At 35.9% G+C, this 13,129-nt stretch overlaps 1 long non-coding RNA gene across 1 annotated transcript in view; it reads left to right on the top strand.

Annotated features, from left to right (window-relative positions):
* The window catches only part of LOC140844276 (uncharacterized), a 414,430-nt gene that overhangs the window by 104,941 nt on the left and 296,360 nt on the right, over window positions 1–13,129 (top strand). The window lies entirely within an intron of this gene.

Below are 13,129 nucleotides of genomic sequence, written 5' to 3'. Positions count from 1 at the left end.
AAATTACCATTTTAAATGCTGGTTGATTTGGCCAGTTGAAGTGTGAACACTTTTAGATAAGTAACACATATACTTTGCTTCTGTAGTGAATAATAAAAAGAGAAAATCTGCTTAGATTCTACCTGAATATGTTTATATTTGGCTTTGACTCTGACTTGACCAGGAACTTATGAGCTTTTGGAAGAATAGGACCAGATCTCACTCTTTTCTTTTTTAAACAAAACCAACCAAACACTTTTTTTTTTTCATAGAAGCACTGATTAAATATTTTGGAGGCCAAAATACATGTATGGTCAAATTTAGATCACTTAAAATACTATTGTAAACTGATTAACGACTCCTAAATAAGCCTACATCTTAATCCCTGGAATCTGTGAATGTTATTTTATATGACTGTGGGGTAAATTGCAGAAATTCCAGAATCTCCTGCCTGGGTATAGTTCAATAGATGTATTCTGATGCCATTTCTCACAGCATCCAGGGCAAAGGATGGAGAAATAATGACCTACTCTCCTCCCCTTTATTCCTGGTAATTGGTCTCATGTCTGCCAGTCACCAGGACCCATCAGTAGTAATCCTCCTGAAGGGGCAGATGGGAAGTGGAGAGCACACCAAAGGAGACAGTCGGGTCCAGGTCTGGCTAGCAAATTCGAGTGAGCTGTGAGCAATAAAAGCCTTTCTCCCAACTTACTCTTTCCCTTGACTTTTTTCAGTTTCACTGGTTTATTCCTCCCAGACTGGGAAAACCCCTCCCTCTGGAGCTTCAATGACAAAGGAAAATGTGCAGGAGTGATTACATTCGGGATTTTGAGATGGGGGGATAGGCCTGGGTTATCCAGGTAGACACATTATAATCATAATTGTGCTCATAAGCAGAAAGTAGAACAAGTCACAGTAGAAGGTAACACAGTGATGGAAGTAGTGACTGGAGTGGCGCGATTTGAACACAGAGGAAGGAACAAGGAATCACAGAACATGAGTGGACATTGTGAGATTGGACAGGCAACAAAAGGGTTCCCCCCTCGAAGCCTCCAGAAGGAACCAGTCCTGCCAGTACTGCAACACTAGCTCAGTGAAAATTACTTTATACTTCTGAACAGAATATTAAAAGAACTTTTATTGTTTTTAAGTAACTAAGTTTGTGGCAGTTATTGCAGCAATAGGAAACTAGTAGAGGTAGTAATTTCTTAGTAGTAGTAAGAAATATTCAAGCCCTTTCAAAACAAAAACATAAACTACTGGCAAATAAAGCCACCATTTGAATCTGTTGTATTCTTTTTTACATACAACCATTAAAGAACACATTACACCAAGTTTTAGCCACAGAGATATAGCTCAGGGATTAACAAGAATTGTTTTGCTATTTACCTTTTTAGTCTTAATTTCTCGGGGAACATTGTGTTCAATTAATGGTTTCAAGTGTATAAAATATGTTTAAATGCACTAAATGGGTTTATAATAGTACTCACAACAGGCCTACTGAGTTAACTGCTATTGCTTTTTGATTGTTAGTTTACATTTGCATAATGACAAGTGAGATTTGTCATTTTTACATATATTGATCATCTGAAATTACTCTTGCACAAATAATCTAATAGACCGATTAGAGAAATATTAGAACTGTTATTTTTATATAATTATATTGCCATTCAGTTATATTCCTTCTTTGCTAAGACTTTTATTTCCATGAATAAGTATTAGACTTTATAAAGTGTTTTCTAGCACTTTTTAAAATGATCCTAGTTTGCCTTTTTAAATCCCCTGAGATGATTAATTACTTCTTTATATTCTTATAAGCCATGTCACATTTATATTCTTGCAAAAAAACACTTGGTTGTGAGGTTTTTTGAACATGGTTTAATTTAATTGGCTCATGATTAATTTGGGGTTTCTGTATCAACATTCATAAATAAAATTGGGTTATAATTTTTATTTATCAAACTATTTTTGCTTGGGTTTGGTAACAAACTTATACTAGCTTCATTAAATAAATCTGAATGTATTTTCTCTTTGTATATGCCTTAGAAAAGCTTTTATAAAATAGATACTATCTGTTCCATAAGAGTTTGAAAAAAATCATTTTAAAACTTGGTGGACATACTGTGTAGTTCATTATATGTATAGGTATGTGTGTGTGTGTGTGTGTGTGTGTATATGATAGATGATTTTTAGAGAGATTTGTTTCCATAGTGAATTGCAAAATACAGTCTGCCAGACAAATCTGACCCATAATCTATTTCTGTAAATAAAATTTTATTGGAATACAGCTATGCACATTCATTTATGTTACCTATGACTGTTTGCATGCTACAATGACAACATTGAATAATCTCAACAGAGACATAGGCCCAAAATACTACAAAAATATTTACATCAGTCCATTTACTGAAAAGGCTTGTCTACTCTTGGTTTATAGAATTAATATATTTCCAAGTCCAGAGTGCTCACTGTTACATGATGGAATTAATATATTTCAATGTTTTGTTTATTTAAATTTCTATTTAGTATTGAGTCAACTTGACAGTGTATATATTTTCTTGTCAATTTTTCATAACATCTAGCTTTTCAATAATACTTTTCTAGACAATGTAGGTATAACAATGGACAATACACAAACAAAACCTTGCCCTTGTGTACTTCATGTTCTAGACTGAAGTAGAGACAGTTAAAATATACTAAATATACTAAATATAAATATATACATAGCTTCAGGTAATGACCAATGGTAGGAATAATCTAATGGAGGCAGGAAGTGATGTTTTGGCTAATATATATAGGACAGTTCTCTTTGAGGAAGTTATATTTGAACAAACACATGAAATAAAAGGAGTAAATATTTTGATTGTCTTATAGAAAAGCAAAGCAAGGAGAGAAAACTTCAAATGTAGAAGTCCTGATGTGGTAAACAAATGTAGTTATTGTATTGGAAAGAATGGCAAGAATATCAGTGTGGCTGGAACAGAGTGACTGAAATGGAATGTTAAAAGATAGAGTCAGAGAGTAGCCAAGGGGTCAAGGTTAAGAATCATATCTTTGTATGTATAATTGGATGCCATTAGTAACTTTTGAACAGGGTTGTGGCATAATGTAAAACTCATTTTTAAATGAACAACATTGACCTAGTATGGAGAATATACCTTTGAGGGAAGCAGTCACAGCAAGGAAACCAGTTAAGAGGTTATTGTTTTTGTCCAGATGAGGAAGATGGTTGTTGAACTAGTGTGCCAGCAAAGAAAGAGTTATGCAAATTTTATATAGGCTGTATTTCAAACAAGAATCACTGATGAAATAGATGTGGATTGTGAAACAAGAAGAGGGAACAAGGATGCTGATGACATTTTTGTCCTGAAAAACTGGGTGATTTTAGAGGCTTTTATTGCAATAGAGAATACTAAAAAGAAATTTTCAGTTTGGGAGACTTATGAATTTTGTTGAAAAATGTAAACTTTGTGATGCTTATTTAATGTCCAAATGAGGACATGTAATAGATAATAAAATAGAAAATCTGGAGTTCAGGGAAGCAAGTGTGACTGGAGATACAGTCTTGAGAGATGAAACATGTTATACATTTCACTTAAAGTCAACAGACTGTTTACTGTCATGTGTAGCATGTAGATAGGTAAGAGAAGCAGCCCAAGCCTGAGTTTTGGAGTATACTAATACCCAGAGGTCAGGTAGAGAATAAGGAACCATGTAAAGATGCTGAGAAGGAGTGAGGTAAGAGAAAAAATAAAAATGTGTCTTGTCTTGGAAGCAAAGGAGAGAAATAATTTCAAAAGGAAGACAGTTACAGTGATTGTGTCAAATGCTATAAAGACTACTTCTAGTTGAGATCTGAAAATAACCACTGGATTTGGCAGCATGGAGGTCATCATTGTCTCTGATGGCAACAACTTGTGGCATGAAATGGACAAAATCCTGTTGGAGAAGGGTTAAGAAGAATGCTAGGTTCAGAAATGTAGGCAGCACATTTCCTTATAATTTTAAAATCACAGTTTTACTTATACTATTTCATTTATTTAATATTCATTTTTTTAAATCTGCCTATCCATAGGTTATCTATCTTGTGTATCCCAAGAACCAACTTCTGTTTGGTATGTTCAACTGGAACTCAGTAGTTTTCCTTAATTGAGGAGACATGTATAAGAATTTGAGGAAGACAAAGCATAATTTGCATAGCGAAATAAAGGAAAGAAAGGAATTATGCATAGAGCAAGTTCAAGAGATTTGTATATGGACTCCCTTGGATTGACCTTTTTTTTTTTTTTTCCTGAAAACACTGTTACAACTGAATTGCTGAGTAATTTACTTGTATCCTGTGAGCCCCCGAGTATAGAAAAATTCAGTGGAACTGAATTTTTGGAGTTTGCATATCTTAAGCTTAGAGTGTGTTGAATTCATCACAGAAACACCTCCACTATATTATAGTCTTTGTTACAAGAGAGAAAACCATGGAAAGCATCACTTCATCTTGTGAATGATAACTCCTGAAGAATTATGTTGTCCAATGATGTCCTATTATGTTGCCCAATCACATTTTCATTACCTTTATTTAATTTCTTTTAGAATTCACAAACCACAGGATCAATTTTCCTTCTGCAAATTGGTAGGTTCTTTCTTACCAAATAATAAATATTATGCAATCCATTTGGCTTCCTTTTTGCCTTTTTTTTTTAAGCTGTTTGGATCAGAGAGTTCCTGGTGTAATGCATGGTAACATTGAGGTCCTCAGCATGTATCGGGAAGAGGAAGAGGCATGAGGGTGTGTGCAGATCATTAACTTCTGCTTCAATTGTCCTTTTCACATAGGCATTTTTCTCTAGAAAACAACTTTTTGCTGTTAGATTATTAGAAACCACCGACTTTAAATTTGGCTGTAAGTTGATTAAAACTGTTTTTTTAAGTCTTTGGTTAGAGTAGTGGTTAAAGATAATATAATCCAAATCAGGATATGAATTATACCTTCATCTCTTAGTCTCTGTACCTCTGGCAATTTATTTAACATTTGTGTGATCCAGTTTTCTCATCAACGATGCTATAATACCTACTTCCTAAAGTTATTGTAAGGCAGTAATGAGATTGCATGCTTGGCACTCAGAAAGAATATCATAAATGGTAGCTCTTTACATAAATTTGGCCAGTGGTTCTCAAGCTTGGCTGCAGATTAGAATCACCTGGAGAGCTTATAAAATTTTAATTCTTGGGTCCACTCCTTCAGAGATTCTTTTCGTTGTTCGGGGGAGTGACCTAAGGAATGGGGGTTTTAACTTTCCAGGTGATTTTAATCTGTAGCCAAATTTTAGAACAACTAAATCAGGTACATTGTTTTCAAAAGAAGAAAAAAATCTGTAAATCTGTAGATGAAAAAGGAAATTCATTGGAAGGATATGATGTAGTTCACAGACATGAAATAAAACAGTACAGTACTACATTTGGGTAGACCACGTGATCCAGGTGCATGAATTTAATGACTGTCTCTTTAGAGGATAAGTTAACTTCGGGGTACTTATTTTTCAAGTTTGTAACTAAACTTCAGTGTTTCTACACTTGAAAGAAAGATAGAATAATTAAACTGACTTGAGTCATATGCTGTATCCTTAGCTAGGAAAAAAATAGGATACTTTAATATATTCAAAAAGCAAAAAAGGAGAAGTAAATCCTCAAATGGGATTGGAAAATGTTTTTTTAAGAGAAAAATGAGAATGGATGCTGGGCAGATAAAATAGTAAGTCCATCATTTAGTCAATGTATACACACATATATGCACACATGCACAAAATATTATTACTGATATTACAACTTTCTCCCTTTAAGAGCTTTAAATCATATAACTGTGTCTCACTAGTTCACAGCTTTTGCGAATAGTCCAGGTAACCTGCAAGAAGTGGTATTGCAATGTAAATAGGTCCAAAGAAATCAGTGAACATCAGGAAAATGACTGTCTAGGACTTCAGTAACTGCAAAGTTCTCTGTTATGATTGCTGTTGTTCTCAGAGCATAAATTATAGATAATCTGAATTATCCCTATTTCAATGACAAGTTTAGGCATCCATGATTCACTTATGGTAGAATCTGTGTCCTGAGGAATTAATAAAATATGCTATTAGATTAATGTACAGGAATATTGAGTTGATGTACATTTCATAAGGTGAGGGCACACAAACCATAGCAGGTGGACCAACACCTGGGGAACCATGATAGTAAACCTGTTATAGCAGATACTCAGGGCCAAAAAAAAATCCCAATAACCAAAAACCAGAAAACAGTAATGGTAACCCGATTAATCCACATATACAAAGAACAAACCTGAAATAAATTTGCAAATCCTAAAAAGATAAAAAACACAGTAGTGGCTTCTATTATTTTTTTTATTCTGGTATCATTAATGTACAATTACTTGAACAACATTATGGTTACTAGACTTCCCCTATTATCAAGTCCCCCCCACATACCACATTACAGTCACTGTACATCAGTATAGTAAGATGCTACAGAATCATTACTTGTCTTCTCTATATATATTGCCTTTCCTGTGCCCCCCCAACTACATTATGTATGCTAATTGTAGTGCCCCTTTTTCCCTTATATCCCTCCTTTCTCACCCATCCTCCCCAATTCCTTTCTCTTTGGTAACTGTTAATTTATTCTTGGATTCTGTGAGTCAGCTGCTTCAGTATTTTTCCTTCAGTTTTTTCTTTGTTTTTTAGTCCACAGATGAGTGAAATCATTTGATACTTGTCTTTCTCTGCCTGGCTTATTTCACTGAGCATAATACCCTCTAGCACCATCCATGTTGTTGGAAATGGTAGAATTTGTTTTCTTCTTATGGCTGAATAATATTCCATTGTGTATATGTACCACATCTTCTTTATACATTCATCTACTGATGGACACTAAGGTTGCTTCCATTTCTTGGCTATTGTAAATAGTGCTGCGATGAACATAGGGGTGCATATGTCTTTTTCAAACTTGGTTCCTGCATTCTTAGGGTAAATTCCTAAGAGTGGAATTCCTGGGTCAAATGGTATTTCTATTTTGAGTTTGTTGACCTCCATACTGCTTTCCACAATGGTTGAACTAGTTTACATTCCAAACAGCAGTATAGGAGGGTTCCCCTTTCTCCACATCCTCACCAACATTTGTTGTTCTTTGTCTTTTCAATGTTGGCCATCCTAACTGGTGTGAGGTGATATCTCATTGTCATTTTAATTTGCATTTCTGGGATAATTAGCAATGTGGATCATGTTTTTATGTGCCTGTTGGCCATCTGAATTTCTTCTTTGGAGAAGTGTCTGTTCAGATCCTCTGCCCATTTTTTAATTGACTTATTTGCAATTTGTTTGTTGAGGTGCATGAGCTCTTTATATATTTTGGATGTCAACCCCTTATTGGATATGTCATTTATGAATATATTCTCCCATACTCTCTGATGTCTTTTTGTTCTACTGATGGTGTCCTTTGCTGTGCATAAGCTTCTTAGTTTGATATAATCCCACTTGTTAATTTTTGCTTTTGCTTCCCTTGCCCCGGGAGATATGTTCATGAAAAGTTGCTCATGTTCATGTCCAAGAAATTTGTGCCTCTGTTTTTTTCTAGAAGTTTTATGGTTTCAAGACTTACATTCAGGTCTTGATCCATTTTGAGTTTACTTTTGTTTATGGGGTTAGATAATAATCCAGTTTCATTCTCTTATATGTAGCTGTCCAATTTTGCCAACACCAGCTGTTGAAGAGGCTGTCATTTCCCAATTGTGTATCCATTTCTCCTTTATACTATATTAATTGACCATATATGCTTGGGTTTATGTCTGGGCTCTCTATTCTGTTCCACTGGTCTATGGATCTGTTCTTGTGCCAGTACCAAATTGTCTTGATTGCTGTGGCTTTGTAGTAGAGCTTGATGTCAGGGACCATAATTCCCCCTGCTTTATTATTCCTTCTCAGGATTGGCACAACTATTTGGGGTCTTTTGTGGTTCCATATGAATTTTAGAACGATTTTCTCTAATTTGTTGAAAAATGCTGCAGGTATTTTGATAGAGATTGCATTGAATCTGTTAATTGCTTTAGGCAGGATGGCCATTTTGACAATATTAATTCTTCCTACCCAAGAGCATGGGATGAATTTCCATTTATTAGGGTCCTCCTTAATTTCTCTTAAAACTGTCTTCTAGTTTTCAGGGTATAGGTCTTTCACTTCCTTGGTTAGGTTTATTCCTAGGTATTTTGTTCTTTTAGATGAAATTGTGAATGGAATTGTTTTCCCAATTTCTCTCTCTAGTACTTCATTGTTATTGTATAGGAATGCAACAGATTTCTATGTATTAATATGGTAACCTGCAACTTTGCTGAATTTAGATATTAGATCTAGTAGTTTTGGAGTGGATTCTTTAGGATTTTTTATATACAGTATCATGTCATCAGCAAACAGGGAGAGTTTGACTTCTTCCTTGGCAATCTGGATGCCTTTTATTTCTTTGTGTTGTCTGATTGCCATGGCTAGGACCTCCAGTACTATGTTGAATAAAAGTGGGGAGAGTGGGCATCCCTGTCTTGTTCCCAATCTTAAAGGAAAAGCTTTAAGCTTCTTGCTGTTGAGTATAATATTGGCTGTGAGTTTGTCATATATGGCATTTATTATGTTGAGATACTTGCCCTCTATACCATGTTTTGTTGAGAGTTTTTATCATGAATAGATGTTGAATTGTATCACATGCTTTTTCAGCATCTATGGAGATGATCATGTGCTTTTTGTCCTTTTTGTTGATGTAGTGGATGATGTTGATGTATTTTTGGATGTTGTAACATCCTTGCATCCCTGGGATGAATCTCACTTGATCATTATGGATGATCTTTTTGATGTATTTTTGAATTTGGTTTACTAATATTTTGTTGAGTATTTTTGCATCTATGTTCATCAGGGATATTGGTCTGTAATTTCCTTTTTTTGTGGTGCCTTTGCCTGGTTTTGGTAATAGAGTGATGTTGGCCTCATAGAATGAGTTTGGAAATATTCCTTCCTCTTCTATTTTTTGGAAAACTTTAAGAAGGATGGGTATTAGGTCTTCACTAAATGTTTGATAAAATTGAGCAGTGAAACCATCTGGTGCAGGAGTTTTGTTCTTAAGTAGTGTTTTGATTACCAGTTCAAATTCTTTGCTGGTAATTGGTCTGTTCAGATTTTCTATTTCTTCCTGGGTCACACTTGGAAGGTTGTATTTTCTAGAAAGTTGTCCATTTCTGCTAGGTTATCCAGTTTGTTAGCATATAATTTTTCATAGTATTCTCTAATAATTCTTTGTATTTCTGTGGTGTCCATAGTGATTTTTACTTTCTCATTTCTGATTCTGTTTATGTGTGTAGACTCTCTTTTTTTCTTAGTAAGTCTGGCTACGGGTTTACCTATTTTGTTTATTTTCTTGAAGCAACAGCTCCTGCTTTCATTGATTCTTTCTATTGTTTTATTCTCAATTTTATTTATTTCTACTTTAATCTTTATTATGTCTCTCCTTCCACTGACTTTGGGCCTCATTTATTGTTCCTTTTCTAGTATCATTAATTGTGAGTTTGGACTATTCATTTGGAATTGTTCTTTTTTCCTGAGGTACACCTGCATTGCAATACATTTCCTTCCTATCACGGTCTTCACTACATCCCAGATTTTGTGTTGTTGTATTATTGTTGTCATTGGTCTCCATATATTGCTTGATCTCAGTTTTTATTTGGTCACTGATCCATTTATTATTTAGGAGCCTGTTATTAAGCCTCCATGTGTTTGTGCACTTTTTCATTTTTTGTGTGGAACTTATTTCTAGTTTCATACCTTTGTGACCTGAGAAGCTGGTTGGTACAATTTCAATATTTTTGAATTTATTGAGGTCCATCTTGTGGCCTAGTGTATGATCTATTCTTGAAAATGTTCCATGTGCACTTGAGAAGAATGTGTATCCTGTTGCTTTTGGATGGAGTCTTCTGTAGATGTCCATTAGGTCCATCTGTTATAATATGCTGCTCAGTTCCTCTGTCTCTTTACCTATTTCCTGTCTGGTTGATTTGTCCTTTGTTGAATGGTGTGTTGAAGTCTCCTAAAATCAATCCATTGCATTGTATTCTCCCCTTTAATCCTGTTAGTATTTGTTTCACATATGTAGGTGATCCTGTGTTGGGTTCATAGATATTTATATTAGTTGTATCCTCTTGTTGGACTGACCCTTTTATCATTATGTAATGTCCTTCTTTGTCTCTTATTACTTTCTTTGTTTTGAAGTCTATTTTGTCTGATAGAAGTACTGAAACTCCTCCTTTTTTCTCCTGTTAGTTGCATGAAATATCTTTTTCCATCCCTTTACTTTCAGTCTCTGTATGTCTTTGGGTTTGAAGTGAGTCTCCTGTAGGCAGTATATTGATAGGTCATATTTTTTTTATCCATTCAGTAACTCTGTGTCTTTTGATTGGTGCATTCAGGCCATTTACATTTAAGGTGATTATTGATAGGTATGTACTTATTGCCATTGTAGGCTTTAGATTCGTGTTTACCAAAGGTTCAAGGATAATACCCTTACTATCTAACCTTCCAATTTAACTCACTTAGTATGCTATTACAAACACAACCTAAAGGTTCTTTTTCTTCCCCTCCTTTTTCTTAGTCCTCCATTTTTTGTATGTTATGAATTTTATTCTGTACTCTTTGTGTATCCCTTGGGTGACATCTATTTAGCCTTAGAAATACTCCCATCTCTTGGAGTTGCTCCAAAATGCACTGTAGAGGTGGTTTGTGGAAGGTAAATTCTCTCAGCTTTAGCTTATCTGAAAATTGTTTAATCCCTCCTTCAAATTTAAATGATAACCTTGCTGGATAAAGTTTTCTTGGTTCAATGCCCTTCTGCTTCATTGCATTAAATATATCATGTCACTCCCCTCTGGCATTTAAGGTTTCTGTTGAGAAGTCTGATGATAGCCTGATGGGGTTTTCCTTTGTATGTGATCTTTTTCTCTCTATAGCTGTTTTAACAGTCTGTCCTTATCCTTGATCTTTCCCATTTTAATTACTGTATATCCTGATTTTGTATTCCTTGTGTCCCTTGTGTTGGGAGATCTGTGCACCTCCATGGCTTGAGAGACTATCTTCTTCCCCATATTGGGGAAGTTTTCAGCAATTACCTCCTCAATGACACTTTCTATCCCTTTTCTCTCTTCTTCTTCTTCTGGTACCCCTATAAGGCAAATATTGCTCCATTTGGTTTAGTCACACACTTCTCCCAATATTCCTTCATTCTTATTTTCTTTCTGTGCCTCAGCTTCTTTGTATTCCTCTTCTCTAATTTGTATTCAATTTACCATCTCTTCTACTACATCTAATCTGCTTTTCAATTCCTCCATTCTGTGTTTCATTTTAGATATGGATTTTCTTAATGATTGAATCTCTGACTTAAATTCATTCCTGAGTTATTGAATATTTTTCTGTACCTCCATAAGCATGTTTATGATTTTTATTTTGACCTCTCAGGAAGACTGGTGAGTTCAGTTTCATTTGGCCCTTTTTCTGGGGGTTTTGAGATTTTTGTCTGAACCATGTTCTTTTGATGTTTCATAGTTCTGTGTGGTGCCCACTAGTGCTCAGAAGCTCCAGTCTCTGGTGCTGCTTAGCCCCTATAGTGAGGTTGCGGGTTGTAGGGGAGTGGAGCTGGTGCCAGGGAAAAGGAAAGATCCGTTTCCTGATTCCCTCTGCTGTGACTGTCTCCAGTGTCAGAGCCAGTGGGCAGAGCATACAGATGTAAGCCTCTGTGCTTGGCATCTCTAGCTGTTGTAGGTGGGGCCTCCCTCTGGCTGGACTGATGCCAGCGCAGTGATTGCCTGTTTGTAAAGCAGTGCCAGCAGGCTGGGGGAAAGGCACAGCAGGCTGTGTGTCACTGTGGGGAGCCTCAGAGCTGAGTAGGCAGCCACGGGGATGGATCACCTGAAGCTCCTCAAAGTTCCCAACCAGCTGGGCAGAGTGTGCTCAGATAACCTTGTCCAGCTCTCCCCTCCCCCATGTACCAAACTCTGTGCAAACCCCACCACTCCAGCAGGCCTTTCACTGCTAGGAAGCCTCTCAGACTGCCTGCCTTTCCTCTGACACAGAGCAGCAGGGTGTGGATCCCCTCCTCCACAAATGGCCAGAATCTCAGTCTCTTGAGAACCTTGCAAAGCAGGTCTTCAGGGCTGTGTGTTCAGCAGTCCCAAGCCTACACCCCCCACTGCCCCGCTCCATTTCTCTTCCTTTTGCCAGTGAGCTGGGGTGGGGGAGGGGCTCGGGTCCCACCAGATTAACGCTTTTGTGTTACCCTGTTTCATGAGGTCAGCTCTGTTCATGAGGTTTGTATGCAGTCTGGTTCAGCCTTCTTTCTTGTTGCTGTTTTAGGTTTAGTTGTATTAATTAGGTATATTTTTGTACTATTTGTGGTTTGGGGAGGAGTTCTCCATCTCACCCATGCTGCCATCTTGAATCTCCAGTGGCTTCTATTTTTAAGGCCAAGAAAGTGTGAAGTCACAATACCATTAGAGATAAAAGTAAAATTAAAGCTAAAAGAAACTCTAAATGTCTACAAAAAGTTTCCTGACCTTGGCATTATTCAGTCAAAAAAGTAAAACTGACAAAATAAGATTCTGTCTGCAAAATCCATTTGGGAACAATTCTTAAACATATCATGTTGTGGTTACCTAACAAAAACACACCAATAATAACATAGCTAGTAATTAAGTCAGGTAATATTTTTGCTTTTCACACCTGGTAATTAGCATTTGTTATTAACAATATGAGGTATATTCATTTTTATAATGAGAAAAATAGATACTGTTTTGTGCAAGAATAAATGTTTTATAGCTCAATACTTTATTTCACACAGTATTTTCAAAGAAAAAATTCTGTAGATTAGGAACAATTTATATAGATATGGTATATATTCAGAATGATGACAGCAAGATAATAATCCATCATATTTGAAATTGTGCCACTTTTGTATGTGCCAGAGTTTAAAGTTAAGAGACCAGAAAGCATGAGGTGGGGAGATTTCTAGTATGGAAAAATAAACTAGCTCTGAATCAAATCTGAGGCCAACAGCATAAATAATTCCTGTGTTGTTCAAGCTATAC

This window comes from Manis javanica, chromosome 11 (genome assembly GCF_040802235.1).
Source record: "Manis javanica isolate MJ-LG chromosome 11, MJ_LKY, whole genome shotgun sequence".
Taxonomy (NCBI): domain Eukaryota; kingdom Metazoa; phylum Chordata; class Mammalia; order Pholidota; family Manidae; genus Manis; species Manis javanica.
The sequence above is the reverse complement of the archived record's forward strand: the minus strand, read 5'-3'. Positions and strand labels throughout refer to the sequence as shown.